Genomic DNA, 24455 nt, shown 5'->3' on the forward strand with positions numbered 1-24455 from the left:
GTCCCCTCTTCACCTTCTCTTTACATTATGCCTTATATTTTCCCTCTTGTACTTATCAGTTTTTCTATACTGTACACCCTCTGCATAATGTCCCCTCCATACTGTGTCCTTGCGCTACCTGCATGCTGCACCCTCTATATACTGTATATATACTGTACCACATACTGTTCCATCACAGTGTGTCCCCTCCATCCTGCCCAGTGTCTATTCTGTGCCCCCTCACACTTTTCCTCCTCTGCATACTGTTTGCTTCATTCTGTACCCATACTTTGTCCCACTATGCTAACCCTTTCTCTATAGTGTCTTCCATAATGTCTTCTTGCAGTCTTTCCCCACATGGCCCAGTCTATATACTGTGCCCCTCTTCTCACTCATCCTCCCCAATTCTGCATACCATCCTCTTCATGCTCTGCCCTCATACTGTTCTCCCAATTTGCCCCCACTTTACAATGTCCTATATTCTGTCGCCTCACACTGTGTGCCCCCACACTGTCCCGAGTCTGTACTTTTTCCCCTACTCATACTATTTTCCCTGTACAATCTCCTGACACTGCCCCCTCTCTATACAGTCCTTACACACTGCCCAGTGTCAATATAGTTCCCCCTCAGACTCTACAGTCTCCAACACTGCCCAGTCTCAATAATGTGCCCCCTCACACTATTTTCCCCATATTGTCTCATCACACTATTTTCCCATACTCCTCTTCAATAATGTTCCCCTGTATCTCCAGCTCCATTTTGGCATTTACCGTTCTGACATCTTCTACTCCCCTACGGCACAGGAGTGAAATCCGCATAGTCCTCATCATGCTGCTGTACATCTCCTGGACCCTGAAAGTGCCCGCAGTCAGAGCCCCAATTGTACAGAAGGGAGACGACGTTTCACCTGTTCTCCATGCTGGCGGTGATAAAATACATCTTGTAGAGCAGCAAACACATTCCCACATGGTCCCAACACCAACAGTCACGCCTCTGACCAAAGAAATAAGATCACAGGATGTTTAGTTCTGAAGACACCCATAATGTTAACATGACCCTCTAACACCCTTTCTAGCCTGTGAAATAATTGGAGGATTTCTTTCCTATATAGACATGGCAGGATAACAGGGATTCCTGTATATAGGTTGCCTGATTTGATGAAGTTTTTTTGTACATGCTAATCCTCTACATGCCTTCACTTTGCAGGAGCATACGTGCCAAATAATGTACTGAGAGGTGCAAGTGACATAATGGCTGGAGATATAAATAGAGACGATAACAATGTATTTGAAGTGTAAATACTCTTATTGCCTGCATAAGAAATGAGTACACTGTATATAAACCGCATGCAAATAACCTATCAAACGCCACCTCCCTTTCTATAAAGCTTCTCCCGTTCGGATCGTCAGGATTTCTTATCCACTCATCTCGATGCTCTTGGCATTCCTTTGTCAAGGTTTGAAATGAGGTAATGTGAGATATTCCATGATATATCTTATTTTGCAGCCTTTTAATGATACGGAACAGCGATGACCTGCCGTTTTAGTTATTCCTTCAAAAAAAGAGTAATTGTAAAAATTAACTTGTCATACACCGCAGCTCAGTAGTGTAATATTACTTAAAGTCCGTGGTCACACTATTTTTTCTTATATTTTTGAGATTCAGCATCTGGCTCTGTGGGGTACTGATGGCTTCTGTGAAGAAAAGCTCCAGAGTGAGCAATTAAATGTAAAGTGACAGTATAAAATATGATCATTAGGCTCCTACAAAAGACACATTTATGAATTTAGCAGATAACTGTCATTTTGTTCTCTCCTTATTTGCTCTTTGCATACTTTGACTTTTGCAGTTCTATTTTTCTCATGAGTGATTGCTCTTTTATCATTCCACAACATTTTAACTCCATTTGTCAGAAAGGGCTTGTGCTGGATCTCCGTACAATCGACGGGGTTATCAAAGTAGTCTCTTATTTGGAACTTGGAACAATATATGTGTGTTTTTTTGCCTGTATTTAATAAACAGGGAAGAATCTACATCAGCACTTTTGTGAAATTAATATTTTTTTGGATATTCTTACTATGCAGTTTCCGAGATGCCCTGCTAGGATTTCCTATAGTATATACGCGTGTGCCAGGGATGAACCGCAGGGGATTTTTATTTTTATTTGAGATGAAACCAAGATTTCTGCCTACTAAGCTTTATAAACTGTTAAATTATATCAATATAGATAAAAAGATGGCACCCACGAACAACCGCAGGGCTTTAGACGTCCGTAGCTTTCTGGAGTTTAGCACTCTGCTAACACTTCATATACTGTCATCACACGTGTATACAAAAAAAAAAGGGAATCCAGCACGACAGCCAATGGATAAAAATCTTCTGTTTGCTTTATTAATCCATGTTAAAAGGTGAAGTTAAAATATAGACAAGGGACGCGTTTCGGAATATACTTCCTTATTCACAATCCTATACAGACTAAGGCTATGTGCGCACGTTGGGTAAATTCATGCAGTTACGCTGCGCTTTGTAGCGCAGCGTAACTGCATGCGTCCTGCGTCCCCTGCACAGTCTATGGAGATTGTGCAGGGGCCGTGCGCACGTGGCGTTTTAGAGCGCAGCGCTTCGGCTACTGCCGAAGCGCTGCGCAAAAAGAAGTGACATATCACTTCTTCCGTGCGCTTTGCCGGCAGCTCCTGTTCTGTCTGTGGCAGGAGCTGCAGGCAGAGCGCACGTTCTCGCCGGCACCATGCGCTTCAGAACGGAGCTTTTCAGCTGCGCTCTAAAGCGCACCTTTTACGGTGCTGGGCTAGTACGCAACGTGCGCACATACTCTAACATAAAACAGTCCCTTTATAAAGGCAAGGTAGAATGGATCAGGAAATGACATCATATGTTAATGAACCACAAACAAAAAAAAAAAAAAGGCTGACAATTCAATACAAATATAATAGATCATTTTTCAAATTCATGCCCATTGGATATCTTGTGTGCATATAATAGTATAATAATGCATAATAATTGATTAGTCAATATTTGGAGGATAAAATTCATATTGCTAAAAATAGTGATCTTAGTGATTCACAGGTAATATTTTCCACCAGATTTAGGAAAGATTTTTATGATGTAGTTCACATCATAAAAAGGTTCCTCCCAATATTGTCAGTCGATCCAATTTTGAATAGAATTTTGGGACAAGGAGTGAAGTTTGTTTCTAGAAACAACTTGTCTCTAGGAAATGTTTTGGCCCCTAGTGATCACAAAACCAGATCTCATAGTGTTAAAATTTCAGACAAATCTATGTGGTTGCCTACCACAGGATCGGTGAAATGTGGCCAGAAAAATTGTGGTCTGTGCAAATATATACATAATACAAAACGTTTTGTATCTTTTACAACTGGAAAAAAATACAATATAAATTCATTAATAAATTGTGGAATGTCTAATGTTATGGAGGGCAGGTCATTATGTGAATAAAGAGGAATGTAGAGAGTGGAGGGGTGAGACTTGACCGGAAGAGGGTGGGGGGAGGGGGAGGGAGTATGTGTGAGGACTACCCTCACAATTTGTTGTTATGTTTATGAAAGTTTTAAAATGCAATAAAAATTTATCTGATTTTAAAAAAAAAGGGACAAACTGGCCAAATATAGAGGGAATAAACTGAAAAAAAGATGGAGCAGGTGATAGATACCATAATTGCCTGTAAAGATGTGAAAGATTGTGGCATCCACACCTACCTTTCTGTTGGTCACAAATCTATAGCGTTTCCCTGTGCTGCTAACAGCGCACTATAGCAGTATTTGGAGTACACAACTTTATCACTGTGCATTCATCATAATCAATAAGGTAATTAAATGCAAATTGTAATGATGATCATGGCCATTTACTTGGTTGATACTGTTTGTTTATTGTATTTATTAGTTTATTATGTACTGTATTTCTACAATTACATTGTAACTGCAAACTTTTTCAGTGTTGTCACATTTTCCATAATTTCCAGGCAAACTAAAGGTGCTTTGTTCATCTTGGATTAAAATTTAATGGATGCTATCACGTGAGAAAAGATATGACGTGGCAGCTGGCTGAAACCTAAGGATCCATGAAGTAGCAGATGATCCTATTTTGTTTTGCCTTCCCCTTGCAGACTCTATAGCATCGGACTACAAATGCCCGGTGTATTCTGATCCTGCAGTGTCACTACCTTCCTTCCTACTTTCTTTTTCCTTCCTTCCTTCCTTCCTTCCTTCCTTCCTTCCTTCCTTCCTTCCTTCCTTCCTTCCTTCATTCCTTCCTTCATTCCTTTCCTTCCTTTCTTTTCCCTTTCCCTTGCTTCTTTCCTTTTCTTTTCCCTTCCTTTCCCTTCCTTCTTTTCCTTCCTTTACCTTCCTTTCCCTTCCTTCTTTCCTTTTCTTTCCCTTCCTTCTTTCCCTTCCTTCTTTCCATTCCTCTCTCTTCCTTTCCCTTCCTTCCTTTGCCTTCCTTTTCCTTCCTTCTTTCCTTTCTTTTTTCCTTTCTTTTCCCTTTCCTTCCCTCTCCCCACCCTCCATCCTCTTTTTATTAACATAGGTTTGCTGGGTCAGTAAGTAGAAATTGAGAGATGATGATATGACTGCATTGTTTGTAGTTCTTGACAAAGTGCAAGTTTATGCCGCCCTCCTTCCTCTTGGTGCCTATAGGTAAGCGGCACACTTGATTCTCATGTAAGCCCATCTCAGACATGGTTCTTATTCTATAGTGAGGAAGGAGATGTTGTATTGGAGACAATATGAGAAGTCCTAGTCTCTGCACAATCGCTGCTTGCAGCATTTTGCTTTAACTAGATTTATATTCCCCTAGCCTTAGGACCCTTCATGTCTTGTATTCGGGAGGTTTCTACTTATTTATTATTTTAAGCATGCTTTTTCTTTTCTGTACTAGTTTTTTTTTTCTTAAATGTCAGAAATATGACACCACATTAAAAAGGATTGGATCCTGCTATTGGTTATGCAAGCCATGTCAGCTTTTATTTATTTAGATCCATAGACTTAGGCAGCCCTTTAGCTTCTTAGGATTTGCAGTGTGAAATCATGCAAAAACATACCTATTGAAAATCATGGCTTTCTAAACAATCAGAAAAACCTCTCAACTTCCCAGTTTATTCTCACATTTTACAAATACCCCCCCCATACCTCTCCCTTTACCTGTTCTGGTGTGTAACAGGTGATGTTGGTAGAGGATGATCAGACAGTTAAAATGTAAATGTCCAATCCTTCTGTTTTCAGGGGAAATGTCGGTAGGAGAAATACCAGATAGCTGTCGGGATGGTTCAGCCAACAGCGATTTCGAGTATGTCTGACATATCAAAAAACTCTCCCAATTTACCCGCAAACATGGCATTGACCTGTAGTTGTAATATGTTGAAATATAACAGGGAATTATTAAAGGGAATCTGTCACAAAGATTTTCTACCCCATCTGAGAGCAGCATCATGTAGAGGCAGAGACCCCAATCCAGTGATGTGTCACTTACTGGGCTGGTTGCTGCAGTTTTGTTTAAAAAAAAAACATTTTATCTGGTGCAGATCTACTAGTTCTCTGAATGCTGAGCATTGTATAACCCCGCCCACACCACTGATTGGCAACTTTCTGCCTATATAAAGCGTAAACCAAAAGTTGGCTATTAATGGTGGGGTTGGACTACTGGACAGCAGATTTAATAGTCCTATAATTATAATTTCCTTCTGATAAAATAATGATTTTATAAAGATGCACCAAGCATCACAGTGGAATCAACATCTCTATTTCTACATTATTTACACATTTCATAGCTGAAACCGGGAGACAGATTCCCTTTAAAAGGACTCTGTCACCAGATTTATCTCTTATAAGCTGCGGCCACTACCTGTTAGCTCTTAAGTACAGTATTCTGGAATACTGTACATAAGTGCCCAGGCCGCTCCGTATAACATAAGTAAAGAGCTTTTACTAATCACCAGTGGGGCGATCTGGTCTGATGGGTGTTGTCGGTAACGGATCCGGCGCCTCCTCTCTTCTTTCCATCGCTGTCCTCCTTCCTTCCTCCTGCACATGCACACTTCTCCCTGCCCTGGTAAGGGCAGATCAAAGTATTGTAGTGCACATGCGCAGGCAGCGTTTGATCTTTTCCCGCTCCTGTGCATTACAGGACTATTCTCTGCCCTCAGCAGGGTAGAGAGAAGTGTGCAGGGGCATAATGGAGGACACTGTGTTTATGCCGTAGGAAGTGTCATCACATGAAGCCGAGAAGGAGAACAGTGATGGAAGGAAGAGAGGAGGCGCTGGTCCAAGGCCAGCAACGACCATTGGACCCGACCGCCCCACAGGTGAGTATAATCAAAGATGTTTTTACATCATACACAGCTCCTTGGGCTCTTATATACAGTATTCTAGGATACTGTATACAAGAGCTCACTGGTGGTGACCACAGTTTAAAGGGGACAAATCTGGTGACAGGTTCCCTTTTAAGCAGTTATACTACTGTTCACATTACTGCACTTCAGTTTGACTACTGGTAGTAGCCCTTTGCTGAATTGGTCAAGGTTCTCTTTGAATTTTATAAATCCTTCTGAGTTAAGATTTTCTGTAGCTTCTGTAGCTTATTGGAGCAATATACAGTATATTTGAAGCTATAACAAAGTAATAATAAATAGGAATGTTTTATCTAACATATACAGTGGAGGAAATAATTATTTGATCCCTTGCTGATTTTGTAAGTTTGCCCACTAACAAGACATGAACAGTCTATAATTTTAAGGCTAGGTTAATTTTAACAGTGAGAGCTAGAATATCCAAAATAAAATCACATTGTATAAATTATATAAATTTATTTGCATTTTGCAGAGAAATAAGTATTTGATCTCTCTGGCAAACAGGACTTAATACTTGGTGGCAAAACCCTTGTTGACAAGCACAGCAGTCAGACATTGTTTGTATTGATGATGAGGTTTGCTCACACATCAGGAGGAATTTTGATCCTCTCCTCTTTACAGATCGTCTCTAAATCATTACGATTTTGAGGCCGTCGCTTGGCAAATCGGAGCTTCAGCTCCCTCCATAAGTTTGTTATGGAATTAAGGTCTGGAGACTGGCTACACCACTCCATGACCGTAATGTGCCTGTTTTTGAGACATTCCTTTGTGGCCTTGGCTCTATGTTTTGGGTCATTCTTGTGCTGGAAGACACCGCTACGACCCATTTTTAATGTTGGATTTTACGGTACATGGCTCCATCCATTGTCCCATTGATGCGGGGAAGTAGTCCTGTGCCCTTAGCAGAGAAACATCCCCAAAACATAATGTTTCCACCTCCATGCTTTACAGTGGGGACGGTGTTCTTTAGGTCATAGGCAGCATTTCTCTTCCTCCAAACACAGTGAGTTGAGTTAAGGCTAAAGAGCTCAATTTTTGTCTAATCTGACCACAGCATCTTTTCCCAATCACTCTCAGAATCATCCAAGTGTTCATTGGCAAACTTCAGATGGGCCTGCAAATGTGCTGCCTTGAGCAGTGGCTTTTGCAGGCACTGCAGGATTTTAGGCTATTATGGCGTAATCTGTTACCAATGGTTTTCTTGGTGACAGTGGTCACCAAGAAAACCATCCCAGTGGTCCCAGTGGTCCTTGAGATCATTAACAAGTTCTACCTGTGTATTTTTAGGCTGATTTCTCACCTTCCTCATGATCCTGGATACCAGACGAGGGGATATTTTGCCTGGTGCCTCCGATCTATGTCGATTGACAGTCATTTTGTATTTCTTCCATTTTCTTACTATTGCACCAACAGTTGTCGCTTTCTCACCCAGTGTCTTACATATGGTTTGGCAGCCCATTCCAGCCTTGTGCAGGTCTATGATCTTGACCTGATATCGTTAGAAAACTCTTTGGTCTTGCCCATGTTGTAGAAGTTAGAGTCTGACTGATTAATTGAGTCTGTGGACTTTTATACAAATGACAATTTAAGACAGTTGTCTTTAATGCAGGTAATGAGTTGATTAGGAGCATCTAACTGGTGTGTAGGAGCCAGAACTCTTGATGGTTGGTATGGGATCAAATACTTATTTTTCTCTAGAAAATGCAAATAAATTTATATCATTTATACAATGTGATTTTCCGGATTTTATTTTGGATATTCTATTTTTCACTGTTAAAATTAACCTACCCTTAAAATGATAGACTGTTCATGTCTGTCAGTAGGCAAAGTTACAAAATCAGCAAGGGATCAAATAATTATTTCCTTCACTGTATATGGTCACAAATGTTAATTGTCAGGGTGCGTTTGTGTATATTTTCCTGGTTTATTTCTTCTTAAGTGTTCTTTTAAGTGTTTTTTTTTAACCTTGGATATTTATAGTTAATAAGAGCCCTTGGTTTATACTAGTGATGTAAGTATAGTGGGTATAGTAAGTATAGTATTGCAGTCACACCTAGGCCCACGAACCCAGTTGGGCCTATAAGAGTTGTTCAATATTAATAAAGACCCGTGATAGCTGGGGGCATTATAGGAGATTTTGCATAGTAGCTCATCGGCCTAGTCTTACACTGCTGATTTACACCAGTGGTCCAATATGTTGAGGCTGTCATTGTTTGCTTTGGCAACTAATAAAATGATCACAATGAATAACGGATTTTTGTTGAGCTCATTTTAGATTTTGATGTTATACATATTCAATGGTTGATAATGTAATAGATGCGTTGTGTAGTTGGTTGGTTAGGACCATTTTTGTTGAAACTTTATCAAGTGGGTTACCCATTTGAGATACTGTATATGGCTACACTTATAATGTCTGTTGACAAACCAAAACATATCAATTGAGGTTGGGGAGGCGGTCAGTTCGTTGATTTTCAGATTTAGATTGCCGAGAACGTTGGATGGTGCTGGATCCTCTTTATTTCGCAACGCATTGTTTACATGTTGTTACTCCACTTACAGTAGTTTAATTTAGTCCGTTATATCTGAAGTTGTGTGTATAGATACATATATATATGACATACAGTTGTGTTTGGGTTTTTTTTAAGTTTTGAGTTGTAAATGGATTCAGGTTGTTTGGCTCTATACCAGCTGACAGGAGAAGCACCTACAGATGTGTCTTGACCTGCTCATCATCCTGGGGAATAACAACTCCCCTACCACTGCTCTTTGTCTATAGGCCAGTTTGTAACCTTTCCTCAGCAAATTCATTCAAAATGCTTGTCAGATGGGAACACAGTGTGAAGTGTATAGTGCAATTATTGTGCATGGCCAAAGGTTAGACAATGTAATTCATCATGCCTATTGTTTAGTTTCCTAAAAGGAATAAAAAAGCATCATGAAAATAAGCATACACAATACACAAATGAGCCTATAAGATCCCATAGCCTAAATCTTTAGTTCCAGCTCACCAACAGTTTTTTTTATTTAGCATAGTATATTTGGAGGAGGGTATAAAAAGGATTACGAACATTTGTGTACATATTTCTATAACATTGTAATTGTGGTATTTTATTAAGTAGAACACCTTTTCTTTAGTATATCTATCTTCTCACAACTTTGTTCCCTTCTCAAAAGATCAAGAGTAAAAAGTAAAACCTAGAACTGAGATCTTTGGATGGATATCAAGGTTTGTGCCGCTATACGAAGTAATTCAATAGAATGTTTTTCACAAAATGGTTACGATTCACTGACTCCTTTAAAGGAGTTGTGCAGTCTTGAGCTGTAAGTCTGCTGTCCCTCTGTGTGACTGCAGACTTGTAGATCCTCAAATTATGCACACTGCTGGAAGCGGCGGTGGGTGACAACAAGTATGTGATTTTCGGCCCAGCGGTTATGTGCTAACTAGACTGTATTAAACTTGTGTTGAGTGAGGCTGGATGCAGTCTAATCAAATCATATAATTAGTCACATGACCACCCGCTGCCAGCATCAGAGAATCCTGACAGCGCGCACTCAACGCGATGTGAGGATTCACAGGACTGCAGACTTTTACTTTAAGAGCGGACAATCCTTTTAAAGGGAATTTGCTAGCAGGTTTTTGCTATGTAATTGGACTACCACATGATGTAGGGACCAAGACCCTGATTTTAGCGATTTATCGGTTAGTTTACTTTGTGCAGCACTTATGATAGAATCAGAATTTTCTCTGTTGCAGATCTAGCAGAGCTTGGATGTCAGATGACCCCACCCACACCACTAATTGACAGCTTTCTGTATACATCATATATTGACAGAAAGCAGTGGTGGGGTGTGGTTGGACTAGCAGGCACAAAGCCAGTTGTCGTATATTGATAAAACAGTGATTGATAAAACACTGATACCCCTAAATAAAATCCTGGGTGACCAATTGTCTCTAGAAGTCACCTAATTAATAAATTGAGTCCACCTATGTGTAATTTATTCTCAGTATAACTAAAGCTGTTTTATTAAGTCATCACTGGTTTGTTTGAGAACATTAGGGATCAAACAGCATCATGAACACCAAGGAACACACCAGACAGATCAGGGATAAGGCTGCAGAGAAAAGTTAAAGCAGGAGTACATAGGGAATGAATGGAGCACTGGTTGATCATGCAGTGGCACTCCTTTCTAACTGGGATACAAGAGTACTGTTATGCCAATCTGTGTGGGTCCCAGCGGTCGGACCCTCACCACTCAACAAATTATTACCTATCCAGTGAATAGATTATCACTTGTTTTCAATAAACAACCCCTTTAAGGGTTGCTGCATCATGACTTGTGGCATGGTGATATGTAACACCTTAGATGGTGCTGACATCTCCCATCTTTCATGTTCCTATTGGATGGAAGTAGTGTTGTCAAAGCCACGGCAGCATCCGTGGGCACAACTAGTGTTGGGATTTTCCTGGAGACATGACTGCTGTCTAAAACCATTTGTGTGGATGGAGCCCAGTCTGATCCGGGCCGCACCTTGGCGCTCGTATGTCTAGTGTCCATGATGTGAACATTTCTGCACCCTCCACTCATGATGCATATTGCTGAAGTGTAAACTGATATTTTTTCCTTGGTAACATTTTCAATTATCCCGTTGACATTTTTCATTTTAGAAGGCTATGTGAGTAATTTTTATTTAATGATTTCAGTGCTGTATGTTTCTAATGGCTCCAATAGTCTGAAAGTTGCACAAAGCAAAGATAGCATCACCTTACAAATCAATATGAGATTGTCTGAAACACCATCCTTTCTGTAAACTTGTACAATGACAAATGGTTCTCTGCTGCAAATTTCTGTCACTTTTATTCAAAATCTGTTATGTTTCATCCACAGATGAAGACAGGTTATTATTTGTTGCATGCAGTCCTAAGAGCCGGGTTGGTTGTTAAGCAGGAATTGGCGTCTTCCTTCTCCTATCTGGACGTCTTGAGGGAGATGATTTTTTTTTTTTTTTACATCTTCTTGCAGTATGTTTTAATTTCATCGTTGTGTCCTTTAGTGATATTGATTGTACGGAATAATGTTTCCATTAATAAGCTCCTTCCAAGGACATTAAGATATAAAGAATTAATCGATTGGTTAAACTATATTTAAAACAGTATTGTGGTCTTTTAGGCTGGTTATATTTTAGTAGTAACCAACTATCCCTGTACTTATAAAAAGTTTATCCTATGGTTAGAATATGATTTTGTGAATTAGTTGCTGCAGAATAGAAGATTCGCTAATTCACGAATATAGAAATGGTTCCTGTCTTGTAGTAATCAGATGTGTCATCCATGAGATATCAAGCTTTAAAAAGAACCTGTCAACTGATTTGGCAACTCTACGCTGCGGTCACCACTACTGAGCTCTTTTATACAGCATTCTAATATGCTGTATGTAGGAGCGCAGGCCGCTGTGTAGATCGTAAAAAACACTTTTATAATACTCACCTAGGGGGGGCGGTCTGGTCTGATGAGTGTCGCTACTCTCCAGTCCGGCGCCTACTGTCTCCGGACCAGCAGCTCCTCTCTGCTGTGATCTCCGTCATCCTTTCCAGCCCAGGCCAGTATTGTGGTCCTGCACAGGCGCACTTTGATCTGCCCAGCTGAGGGCAATTAAAGTATTGTAATGTGCAGGTGTGAGAAACGGTTAAAGACTGCCCACGCATGCGCACTACAATACTTTAATCTGCCTTCAGCAGGGCAGTTCTTAGTGCGCCTGAGCAGGACCTCAGTGCCGGCTAGTGTGCATGATGTAGGACACGTCATGCACACATGCCTCAGAAGAAGGATGATGACGATCGCTGCAGACCGCCCACCTAGGTAAGTATTGTAAAAGTGATTTTTACATTCCACACAGCGGCCTGGGCTCTTATATACAACATTCTGGAACACTGTTTATAAGAGATATGGGGTGGTGGCCTCTGCTTATAGTCGCCAAATCTGGTGACAGGTTCCCTTTAATGCAACCGGCAAATGCGTGGGAAATATTCATTTCAAAGTGCAATGGCTGCAGACGTCACAGCCCACATACCTCCTCCAGCCAATCACTGGCCTGGCGAGCAGTGATTGGTAGCAGATGCCACATGGGCCATATTGGCTGTGAAGTTTCCAGCCAGTGTTAGCTGGCAGAGAGCATAAGGGACACAGCGCTGAAACAGAAGGAAGAGGGATAATTATTTGTTTAGCGATATTGCATCATTTTACTTATCTTCGACAACTCCTTAACCTTTTGATCTGTAGGAAATTTAAAAGGAACATATCAGAAAATGTTATTGAAGAATATCAGTGCTATGGCTCTATAGACTGTAGAAAAACAGTAAATATGTTACCTGGCTTGTTGTCATCTTATTTGTCATCAATGAGAAACTTCTTCAAAGGCATGTGCAAATTAGCATAAAAGTACATTGACAGTATACGGGAAGCTATCCTCATGACCTATTCAATAAATAAATTGTGTTGCATGTAATTTTTTATGCCTATGTTTTTATGGCATATCTCAAACTGTATTAAAAACAAAAAATAAATATCTTGCAGTTTTCAAACCGTCCACTGGGGCTTTTTTGGCTCTAATTTCTTGTATTTTTAGGAAACCACACATGTATGTTAGCCACAGTGGTGAGACATGGTGAGACTTTTCTATAGACAAGTCTAATGAACCTGAGAAAAGGTAATTGAGGAGCAGAGTTAGGCTATGTGCACACAGTGCATTTTTCTCGCCGTTTTTGCGCGTTTTTCGGGTGCGTTTTTGGCCTCAAAACTGCATGACTTTGCTTCCCCAGCAAAGTCTATGAGTTTTCATTTTTGCTGTCCCCACACAGCATTTTTTTTCAGCTGCGTTTTTGTGGTGACCACAAAAACGCAGCATGTCAATTATTCCCGCTTTTTTCACTGCGCTTTTCATCCATTGAGTTCAATGGGATGTTGAAAGACGCAATGAGAAACGCAAATAGCTGCGTTTTGGTGCGTTTCTAAGACCAAAAACGCAGCTATAAACGCAGGAGGTGGGTAGTAAAGTGACGTGTACAGGAAGAGGATTCCTTCTGTCAGTATATACAGAAGCGTGAATCCTCCCGGTACCGTCACCGTCGCTTCCACCTCCCGTCCTGTGCATGTATGCTGCCGTGCGGCGCCATGTCTGGGCGGGAGGTGGAAGCGGCTGCGAAAACAAAAGTTAACAGTAGAAAAAAAAAAAAAAAAGTTATACTCACCTGTCTGCAGACTCCCGGTGCCATGCCCGCTCCCATCTCCTCTCGCGGTATCGCCACCCCCGCTCCGGCTGTGTGCAGACGGCCGGGAAAGCTCCGATGGATGCAGGATCTGGCGATGGATCACCTGATGCAGTCACCTGACGCATCAGGTGATCGTAAGTATCGCGGTGACGCGGGCGCCCGGCCGGTATCAGCGGATGCGTCAGGAGACTTCATCCCTGATTACTGGCAGCTGCTGCAGCGATCGGACGGGATCAGACTCTCATCCCATCGCTGCAGGAGCTGCCGGTAATCAGCACATAAGTGAGTATTATTTTTTTTATTTTTTTTTTGCACCGATGCATCAGCTGATTGTATAAACGACTTTTATACAATCAGCTGATGTGTGATGGGATTCAGGCACTTGATCCTGACACATCATCTGATCGCTTTGCCTTCCAGCAAACCGATCAGATGATATTGGATCCGGATTGGACGGCGCGGGACCCTAACCCAGGATTACTGCGTAGGGGGGTTCTTTATTCAATAAAGATGGAGTCACTAATTGTGTTGTGTTTTATTTCTAATAAAAATATTTTTCTGTGTGTTGTGTTTTTTTTTTATCTTTACTAGAAATTCATGGTGGCCATGTCTAATATTGGCGTGACACCATGAATTTCGGGCTTAGGGCCAGCTGATAATATACAGCTGGCCCTAACTCCATTATTACCTAGCTAGCCACCCGGCATCATGGCAGCTAGAAGAGTTGGATACAGCGCCAGAAGATGGCGCTTCTATGAAAGCGCCATTTTCTGGGGTGGCTGCGGGACTGCAATTCACAGCGGGGGTGCCCAGAAAGCTTGGGCAGCCTGCACTGTGGATTCCAATCCCCAGCTGCCTAGTTGTACCCGGCTGGACTCAAAAATTGGGCGAAGCTCACGTCATTTTTTTTTTAAATTATTTCATGAAATTCATGAAATAATTTAAAAAAAAAGGGCTTCCCTATATTTTTGGTTCCCAGCCGGGTACAAATAGGCAGCTGGGGGTTGGGGGCAGCCCGTACTTGCCTGCTGTACCCGGCTAGCATACAAAAATATGGCGAAGCCCACGTCATTTTTTTTGTTTGGGGGGGCAAAGAAATCCTGCATACAGTCCTGGAAGAAGGATGCTGAGCCTTGTAGTTCGACAGCTGCTGTCTGCTCTCCTGCATACACTATTGGATGGAGGATGCTGAGCCTTGTAGTTCTGCAGCTGTCTGCTCTTCTGCATACACTAGTGGAGAATGAAGAACACATTGAAGAAGGAAATGACATCAGACCTTTTTTTTTTTGTTCACTGATAAAAAACGCATAAGGACGCAGTGAGCAAAAACGCAGCAAAACGCAGCAAAAAAACGCACCAAATCGCGGCAAAACGCGTGCGTTTTTTGCCGCGGTTTTTCGACGCAGGTGCGTTTTTGTGCGTTTTTAGCGGCCAAAAACGCATAAAAACGCAGCGTCAAAAAAACGCACTGTGTGCACATAGCCTTAGCTGTAACATCCCGTATTGTGATTGAGTTCTCATTGTAATCCTCTACTGATAAGAAACCTTCTGATAACTTCCTGAATGGTCAGGGAGTATGAATCTAAAAAAGCCCTAGTGGTCAGTGTGAGAATTGCAGGATTACTCATTTTATTTTTTTATTTTTTTCTTAATAAAGTTCGTGATATGCTTATTATTATTTTTTAATACATGCAACACAAAAAACTTTTTTAATCTGTAGGTAATCTTTCCCTTCAAGGGCTTGTTTAAAAGCGTGTATTCTATGGACATGTCCTGTCCAGGTAAAAAATGAGATCATACAGACTAATGTAATTCAATAGGGCTGTTCAGATGACACTTTTTTCACACTGATGAACGGTGGAAAGAATGGAGGCGTGCACCATTCTCTTTCATATCTCTAGTGAGATTCACCTGTTCAAGTCTATGGGTGTGCAAAGAAAGATCGGATTCCCTTCAGATCATCCGTATAGCATCGGGTTTTTATGGATATATCGCCATGTATTTGATAATGTACATTTACAGCTGTTAATGTACAAATACTCATGCTACGCATTGACGTTCTACAACATATACAGTGATAATTCTAGTTTCATTAGTAAAAGTGTCCTGACGCAATCCCTTTTTTTTTTTTACTGTTTTTTTTATTCTGTGATTTTGGGACATTTGGTCTTACAACAGGTCATGTACCATACATCGTTCACATGACAGCTACAGCCAATGCCTGCCCTCAGTCATTCGGTGCACATGTCAGCATCACCCCAGAAGCCATGGATTGTCTGCAGTGGTCAGGTTATGTATGGCACCTCAGTGGATGGAAGTGAGGGAGGATTGAAAGGGAGGTTAAGCTTATTATATTATGAGGGTTGAATGAAAATGAATGCCTGCACCTTCGTAGCTTGTCTTTCGATGGGAATATTTTAATAAATCAAACGCAGAAATAATCCATACAATGTGCTCTTTAATTACCGATATTCACATTTCCACATAATCACCAGACAATTGGATACACATTTGCCAATACATTTTCTGAAGCCATAACGGAAGGCGTTGAAACTCTGTTTCTACAACCAGCATTCCTCCGTTCTCTCAACTTCTTCATCAGATGCATAGTGATGTCCCCGCAGATCTTCTTTCATTATCAGGTGCAGGTGGAAGACAGACGGCGCCAAGTCTGGACTGTATTGAGGATGCCGTACGGTGGTGAGCGTCAGTCTCTGAAGTTCTGCTGTGGTTGCATGTGAAATGTGTGGTCTGGCATTTCCCTTTTCCTTTCAGACACTGTAACAACACAAGCGTTCATTGCTAAGGCTGTGTGCGCACGTTGCGTTTTTTCATGCGTTTACGCAACGTTTTAAACTACAGCGTAAATGCATGTGTTGTGCTTCCCCAGCAAAGTCTATGAGGAGTCAGCAAATTCCATGCGCACGTTGCTTCTTTAAAGGCAGTGTTTTGGATGTCAAATATTTGACAAAATCGATGCATTTAAAACTTCAGCATGTCACTTCTTTTGTGCGTTTTGGTTGCATTTTCCACCCATTGAAATCAATGTCGGTCTCTCCCTCTCTCTCCCGAGCACCAGTGCAGCGCTGCACAGCTGTCACACTGCTCCGGCAGCTTCTCCTGCTTTTGAAAATGCCGGACGCTCATTATTCCATCTCGTATTCACTGCTTCCCCCGCCCGCTGGCGCCTATGATTGGTTGCATTCAGATGCGCCCCCATGTTGTGACAGCTGTCTCATTGCAACCAATCACAGCCACCGGTGGGTCTATATCGTGCAGTGAAATAAATAAATAATTTAAAAAAAAGATGTGCGGTCCCCCCAATTTTGATACCAGCCAAGGTAAAGCCACATGGCTGAAGGCTGGTATTCTCAGGATGGGGAGCCCCTTGTTATGGGGAGCCCCCCAGCCTAAAAATATCAGCCAGCAGCTGCCCGGAATTTCCACATCCATTAGATGCGACAGTCCCAGGACTCTACCCAGCTCATCCCGAATTGCCCTGCTGTGGTGGCAATCGGGGTAATAAAGAGTTAATGGCAGCCAATAGCTGCCACTAAGTCCTTGGTTAATCATGGCAGGCGTCTATGAGACACCCCCCCATGATTAACCTGTAAGTTAAAAAAAAATAAACACATACTCCCAAAAAATCCTTTTTTTGGAATAAAAGACAAAAAAAAATCACCCTCTTTCACCACTTTATTAATCCCCAAACAGCCCTCCAGGTCCGATGTAATCCACACAAGATCCGACGACGCTTTCAGCTCTGCTACATGAAGCTGACAACGAGCGGCCACACACCACGACCGCTCTCTGTCAGCTCCACGGAGGAACTGAAGTGAGTTGCGCTATGAGCGATGACATCACTTAGGTTACCCGCGGCCACCGCTGGATCCTCTAACTGTGACAGCAAGTTGCCCGAGTGACTGAAGTGATCAGCGGTGCTGTCACTCAGGTGATTTGCGGTCTCGGGTGGAGGACTGCAGCTGGCCGCGGGTAACCTGAGTGATGGCAACGCTGAGCACGCAGCTCACTTCAGTCACTCAGAGGATTTGCGGTCACCGGTGAGTCCTTCACCGGTGACTGCAAATCAGGCCCTGGCACAAAGACAGAGCCGTGGGATGACAATGAAGTCGGGTGAAGTTCATCCGAGTTCATTCTGATCTAGCGGCTCTGTCTCGCAGCCAGCCATGCTCTATGGGGATGTAGCAAAGCCGAGTGGGAACGCACTGTCAAAAATGTATTCAAAGGGCATTCAAAATGCATCCAAAATGCATGCGTTTTGGATGCATTTTTTTTCTCAAACGCAGTGTTTACAGTTGTCAAAACTCTACAGTTTATTTGTCAAGTCAGAACGCAGCGTGCACACATAGCTTAAGGCTTCCCACCATCTGGAGCTCTGGAGTAGAATCTACTGAACAGTCCAGTACCTGTCGCATACCAGTGCTCCCATCTGCTCAGGAGTTACAAAGGTGGTAGCATTACTTTTTCATTCAACCCTCATATATTTGTAGAAAAACTGTAGGGGACAAAAGCACACAAGACCATCGGGTGATACCCTTTTGGGTATAAGAAAATTAAAAGGAAGGTGCTCACCTGAGCTGGCTGTGTGCTGGCACAACTCCTATGAATGCTAAAGATAGCCGCTGCTGCCTTGTGGCTGAGGGATGAACTCCTCCAGGGTTGCTGACCTTGTTGTATGATATCACGATTTTAGGCTGCTGTGCTGTAATGGAGTCTCTTTAAGACCAAGATGAGTTGAAGGTTTTTTAGTTCCACAACGCGTTGCAGCACTGGACTAGCAGTGAAAAAAACTATTGCAATCATGCGCAGCCAAAAATCATGACATTGTCTAAATTGGTATACGACTATAATATAACACTGCAAATGTCATAAAGTCCCAGAAAACCTTCAAAATGTCCTCTGCTTGTCCCGCTGACCCTTCTTTGTATGAACACAGATGTCTGGATGAGATCTCTAACCCTGTGCCATGTGGAAAGGTCATTGCACTTTTTTTTACGTTCTTATTTATTTTCTTTTACAATATATTTTAGATCTCATCCGGCTTAAATATTTGGCTCTTATGCTGCAAATATAACTGCATTTTTGCAATACTCCTAGATACTAAATATACCTTTTGAGAGGACAGGTGCTTTTTTTCCCCTTTTTTGCTATGTAAGGTCTAATGTTTATTGTCTACGCATTATGACACTTTATAAATCACTCATTTCTGTCTCTAAACTAAAGGAAAAGTAACAGTCAGCAGGCCGGCAGAACGGCGCACTAGTCATATAGAATTATTTTTATCAGCATATCACAGAAACCACCCCCTTACTTGCGCTCCCAGGGAAAGCATTGTCACAACCTCGGTGGTCCCTTCAGGCAAGTGTTTGAGGGAAAATGGATATGGAAGAAGGTTGGTGTGGTGGGTCTTTTCTCAAATTTATTCTCATTTCTTTCTCTGTGGAGTCCTGGTGACTGCATGTAATAATAATAAAAAGGTGTGTGTTATATGATGCTCAGAACAATTTGGAAATCTGCTCTGCATTTTTTATAGCTCTCTTAGTGGCTAATGCATGCGCCAGATGTTTTCCCTTCAAATGCTTGATGATTTTTACAGTCATCAGAAGAAGCCTGTGTATCTGGAAGCTCTTGTACTTTTAGGCCTTTCTGTCATTTCTGTTTCCAATATAAGTGAAGCTATGTGATAGTTTTGTGGAAAAGTAACCAACCTGAAAGGATCACGTCCTCCGCTATTTCTTGATCATATAAACGATAATAGGTGATTTGAAGTAGAATTGAATAAATTGGCCGGGCACATGAACGCCATTCAGTTTCAGCTCCTGGCCGCAGCCTTTAGGTCAGGGGAGAACCAGGACAGAATGGGGAACACAATGATTTTACAGTTATCACGTATTCAATGGGTAGGTGAGAACTTATTCAGGCTGGAATACCCTTTTAGCCTATACCAGACCAAGTCTGTAATATGATATTGGCTACTCATGGTTGTTAATAAATTACACTTTGAGGCCTTATTGTCACGGTAGGGGAGAGAGGCTATACCAGCCATATAATACAACACACAGGAAGGGGGAAGGAAGGGCTTATAGCTAGGGAAAGGGGGATGTGGTGACCCCTGACAACAACCTGCTGTCACCCTCACTGCCCTCACCGACCCTTTACAGGTCTTGCACCTGTCGCAGAGCTGGATTCCTCTGCCCCTGTCTTACCCTGGCAAATGGGCCCTAAGTAAGGATGGAGGATATGAACACTAAAGGGTACTTTACACGCTGCGACATCGCTACCGATATATCGTTGGGGTCACGTCGTTAGTGGCACACATCCGGCGCCGGTAGCGACATCGCAGCGTGTGACACCAAGGAGCAACGATCAACGTTCGCAAAATCGTCCAAAAACGGTGATCGTTGACACGTCGCTCCTTTCCTTAATATCGCTGCTTCCACAGGTACGATGTTGTTTGTCGTTTCTGCGGCAGCACACATCGCTATGTGTGACACTGCAGGAACGACAAACATCTCCTTACCTGCGTCCACCGGCAATGCGGAAGGAAGGAGATGGGCGGGATGTTACATCCCGCTCATCTCCGCCCCTCCACTTCTATTTGCTGGCCGCTTAGTGACGCCACAGTGACATCACTATGATGCCGAACGCACCTCCCCCTTGAGGGAGGGATTGTTCGGCGGTCACAGCGACGTCGCTGACAAGGTATGTGCGTGTGACGCTGCCGTAGCGATAATGTTCGCTACAGCAGCGATCACCAAATCTCGCATGAGTGACGGGGGCGGGTGCTATCGTGCACGACATCACTAGCAATGTCGAAGCAAAGCACCTTTTAGTCAACACCACTAACACTAATGTGGGCGTCACATGGTACGATCTATCATGCAATCGCACGAGCGATTGTACCCGCCCCCGTCGTTCTTGCGTCACGGACAAATCGCTGCCCGTGACGCACAAAGTCGTTAAACCGCCGTCACATGTACTTACCTGCTGAGCAACCTCGCTGTGGGCGGCGAACATCCTCTTCCTGAAGGGGGAAGGACAATCGACGTCACAGTGACTTCACACAGCCGCCGGCCAATAGAAGCGGAGGGGCGAAGATTAGCGGGACGGAAACATCCTGCCCACCTCCTTCCTTCCGCATAGCCGGTGGGTGCCGCGTTACGCAGGTAAGCTGTGTTCGTCATTCCCGGGGTGTCACACGGAGCGATATGTGTTGCCCCGGGTACGATGAACAACCGGCGCCATGAAAAATAAATTATTTTTTAAAAATAAGCAACGTGTACACGACTCACGATTTGTGACTGATTTAGCGTCACTCGGAGGTGTCACACGAAACAACGTCGCAAACGATGCCGGATGTGCATCACAAAAACAGTAATCCCGACGATGCATCGCACGATAGATCGTCTCGTGTGACGCCCGCATAAAGGAAGACACAAGGGAACAATACAGGGGAAACACAACTGCAATAACCAGAGCCCTGGTATATAGCAAAAGTGAAACAGTTACTTGAGCAGCAGCAAACAGACGTCTCTGGAGCAACAGAAGACAACCTTTACAGATCTCAGCAAGGAACAAACTTTAAACCACACCCAAACAACCCCAGAGTGAGATTAAGGGCACACTCACACGAGCATGAAAAACGGACGAGTGCAATGCGAGAAAATCTTGCATTGCACTCTGGCCAACGTTAGTCATTAAGGGAGAGCAGTTGGTCAGCTTTTCTCGTATCCAGAATCTGGATGCGAGAAAAGTCGCAACATGCTGCGATTATCCGTCGCACCCATTCAAGTGAATTGGTGCGAGAGAAACATCGGACTGCCCTCGGATGTTATCCCAGTGCAGTGCGATTTACGCACCGGGTGACAATGGAGGAGATGGGGGGGTTAACCCCTCCTTCTCCTCCGCAGCACCCGCCTTCAGCTTCACAGCTGTGACCCAATCGCAAGATCCAGTCACAGTTGCATGACACTCAGCTCACACTCGCAGCAGAGTCTCAGCCGTGGGTCATTAGCATATCACATCCGATGCTCTCGCATCGGATGCAATATGCTAGTGTGAGTACATCCTTATAAAGGAAGTCAAAGGCTAATAACTGAGAGGCAGGACGACCGTTCTCCAGGGTCATAGAGTCCGCCTGCTGCAGAAACAGGGAACTGTCAGATAACAACACGTGGCACTTTGTGGCCTTCCAGCAAAACATGACAGTGATGGTCCATTAAATAAAAAGGGCAGAGCTGCAATACCTTATTTAACCTGTGGACAAATCTGGCACTGTTTTTGGAAAAAGCATGTAGTTTCTTTTCTTTTTTTTTAAATTTGAGAAACCCCTTTTAAAGCTTTTACCCAAGACTATGATATAGATGACCTATCTTTAGGATTTATAACCATTATTAGATTGTGGGGGTCTGACAACTGGCTTTGCCTCCAATCAGTTTGTAGATATTCTATCCTCTAGAATTGCAGTGTATGGAGTCCAAAACACTGCTCCGTTTACTGTATGTTGGCCATTCACGATCTTTAGTACATGAAAATGTCCACTATACATGGTACAGAACTGTGATGTTCAGGCTGTGTATGCTGCACTTCTAGCCGCCTCTGGATTTGCTAAGAATTCTATGGGGACGATGGGTCACTGTCATCAATATCTTAGTAGTGGACAATCAAACAGAAGAGTCATTTGCACGGGGTTAGCATGTTACTGCTTATGTGGGTTTTCTTGCTCGCAAGTACAGTATATACAGGGTGGCCTGCTATTTTATGTCTGTTTGTCCAGCAAACTGAATTGTGAGGCTACTAATGACAAGGACTGATCTGAGTGAGAAGGGTTGGTATAGTGTACTGGAACATTGATTATAATATAATGCAAAATATTTCTTAAAGGGAACCTGTCGTGTAAAAACAATATTAACCTGCAGATATGGGGTTAGTCTGCAGGTTTAATAGAGTTTGAAACCTGCCCAGTGCCTGTACATTGAACCTTATTCCTCTCGAAAGCCTTCGGGCTTCAGTCATTGGGGAGGCGCCGGCTTAGGTTCAGTCACCACTCTGTGTATCGAGAGCGGCAGCTGTAACTGCGCTCCCCACACTGACTGTCAATCAGTGATGGAGGTTTGGTTACAGGTGCCGCTCACGAAACACAGAGCCGTGACTGAAACCCAAAAACTGCCAGAAGGATTTAAAGTTGACTTCATCCAATGTACGGGCACTGTGCAGGTTTCATATCTGCAGGTTAATAGCATTTTTACATGTGACAGGTTACTTTTAATAATTTGATCTAGTTGTTAAAGGGAACCTGTCATGTCAAAAAATTCTATTTATCTTCAGATGTAGGGTTAATCTGCTGGTAAATAGCTTTAAAATCCTGCCTGCCTGTTTTATAGAGCTGCAAGTACAGGGAAAAAATGAATTTTATTCTCTCTGCAGTCGCTCGCTTCCAGTCTTCAAGGCAGTACAGGGAGTGGTTATGGGCACCGCTCTCTACACATAGCACAGCTGTAATCATTTCCCGGTAGAGATGGACGAACCTGTAAATGTTCGGGATTGGCGGGTCCGATGGACTTTAAAAAAAAAAAAAAAGTCTTGATCCTAAACCCCATATAAGCCTGCGGGGTCCTGAATTTGAGTTTATAAAATGGTGTTCATAAGGGTTAGGGGGGTTGCATAAGAAAACAAAATGTGGATTAAAGCAGAACAGTTATTCTTACCGAGTCTCCGCGCAGCTGTTGCACTGCCTCCGGGTCCGCTTATTAAAACTCATGAATATTCACTACTTCCCTCATCCTCTGTGACAGCGTCTGTGATTGGTTGCAACAGATTTCTGAAGTGCCGTTGTCTGTGATTGGGTGCTCTAACAGTAAAGGCGGCATCACACGCGCAGATATATCGTGCGATCGCATGAGCGATCGCACCCGCCCCCGTCGTTGGTGCGTCATGGGCAATTTGTTGCCCGTGGCGCACAAAGTCGTTAAACCCCCGTCACACGTACTTACCTCCCTAATGACCTCGCTGTGGGCGGCGAATATCCTCTTTCTGAAGGGGGAGGGACGTTTGGCGTCACAGCGACGTCAAACAGCGGCCGCCAAATAGAAGCGGAGGGGCAGAGATGAGCAGGACGTAACATCCCGCCCACCTCCTTCCTTCCACATTGCCGGCGGGACGCAGGTAAGCTGTGTTCGTCATTCCTGGGGTGTCACACGGAGCGACGTGTGTTCCCACGGGAACGACGAACAAACGGCATGCAGAAGGATGAACGACTTTATGAAAATGAGCGATGTGTCAACGAGCAACAATAAGGTGAGTATTTTTGCTCGTTCACAGTCGCTCGTAGCTGTCACACGCTACGATATGTCAAACGATGCCGGATGTGCGTCATTAACGACGTGACCCCGACGACATATCGCCCGATATATCATAGCGTGTGACGCCGCCTTTACTGTCTAGGTCTCAGAAGTGGAGTGTAAAAAAAAAAAATAATTGGAAAAAATAGCGTAGGGTCCTCCATATTTTGATACCTAGCACAGTTAAAGCAAACAGCTGGAGGCTGTTGCCCCAAGCTGTGTGTGTTATCTTCACTGCTACATCCTGAGGACACTGTGCACAGTCACATTAGAAAATGTGACTGATCACTGTGGTGTCAGGGACACACTGACGGAGCAGCAGCTGTGAGTGTTGACGTCAGTAAGTTCACCTGAGGTCACGGCTGAGGTCCCAATGGTACCCCAGCTGTGAGCTCACGTGAATTGATCTAAGGTGAACTTATTGAACTCTGTGACCTCACCTCAGGTGAAGTCATTGAACTCAATA

At 43.1% G+C, this 24455-nt stretch overlaps 1 protein-coding gene across 1 annotated transcript in view; it reads left to right on the top strand.

Moving 5' to 3' along the window:
- Positions 1-24455, top strand: part of ZNF407 (zinc finger protein 407) — a 678079-nt gene that overhangs the window by 182148 nt on the left and 471476 nt on the right. The gene's annotated exons all lie outside the window — the stretch shown is intronic.

This window comes from Anomaloglossus baeobatrachus, chromosome 6 (genome assembly GCF_048569485.1).
Source record: "Anomaloglossus baeobatrachus isolate aAnoBae1 chromosome 6, aAnoBae1.hap1, whole genome shotgun sequence".
NCBI classification, from domain to species: domain Eukaryota; kingdom Metazoa; phylum Chordata; class Amphibia; order Anura; family Aromobatidae; genus Anomaloglossus; species Anomaloglossus baeobatrachus.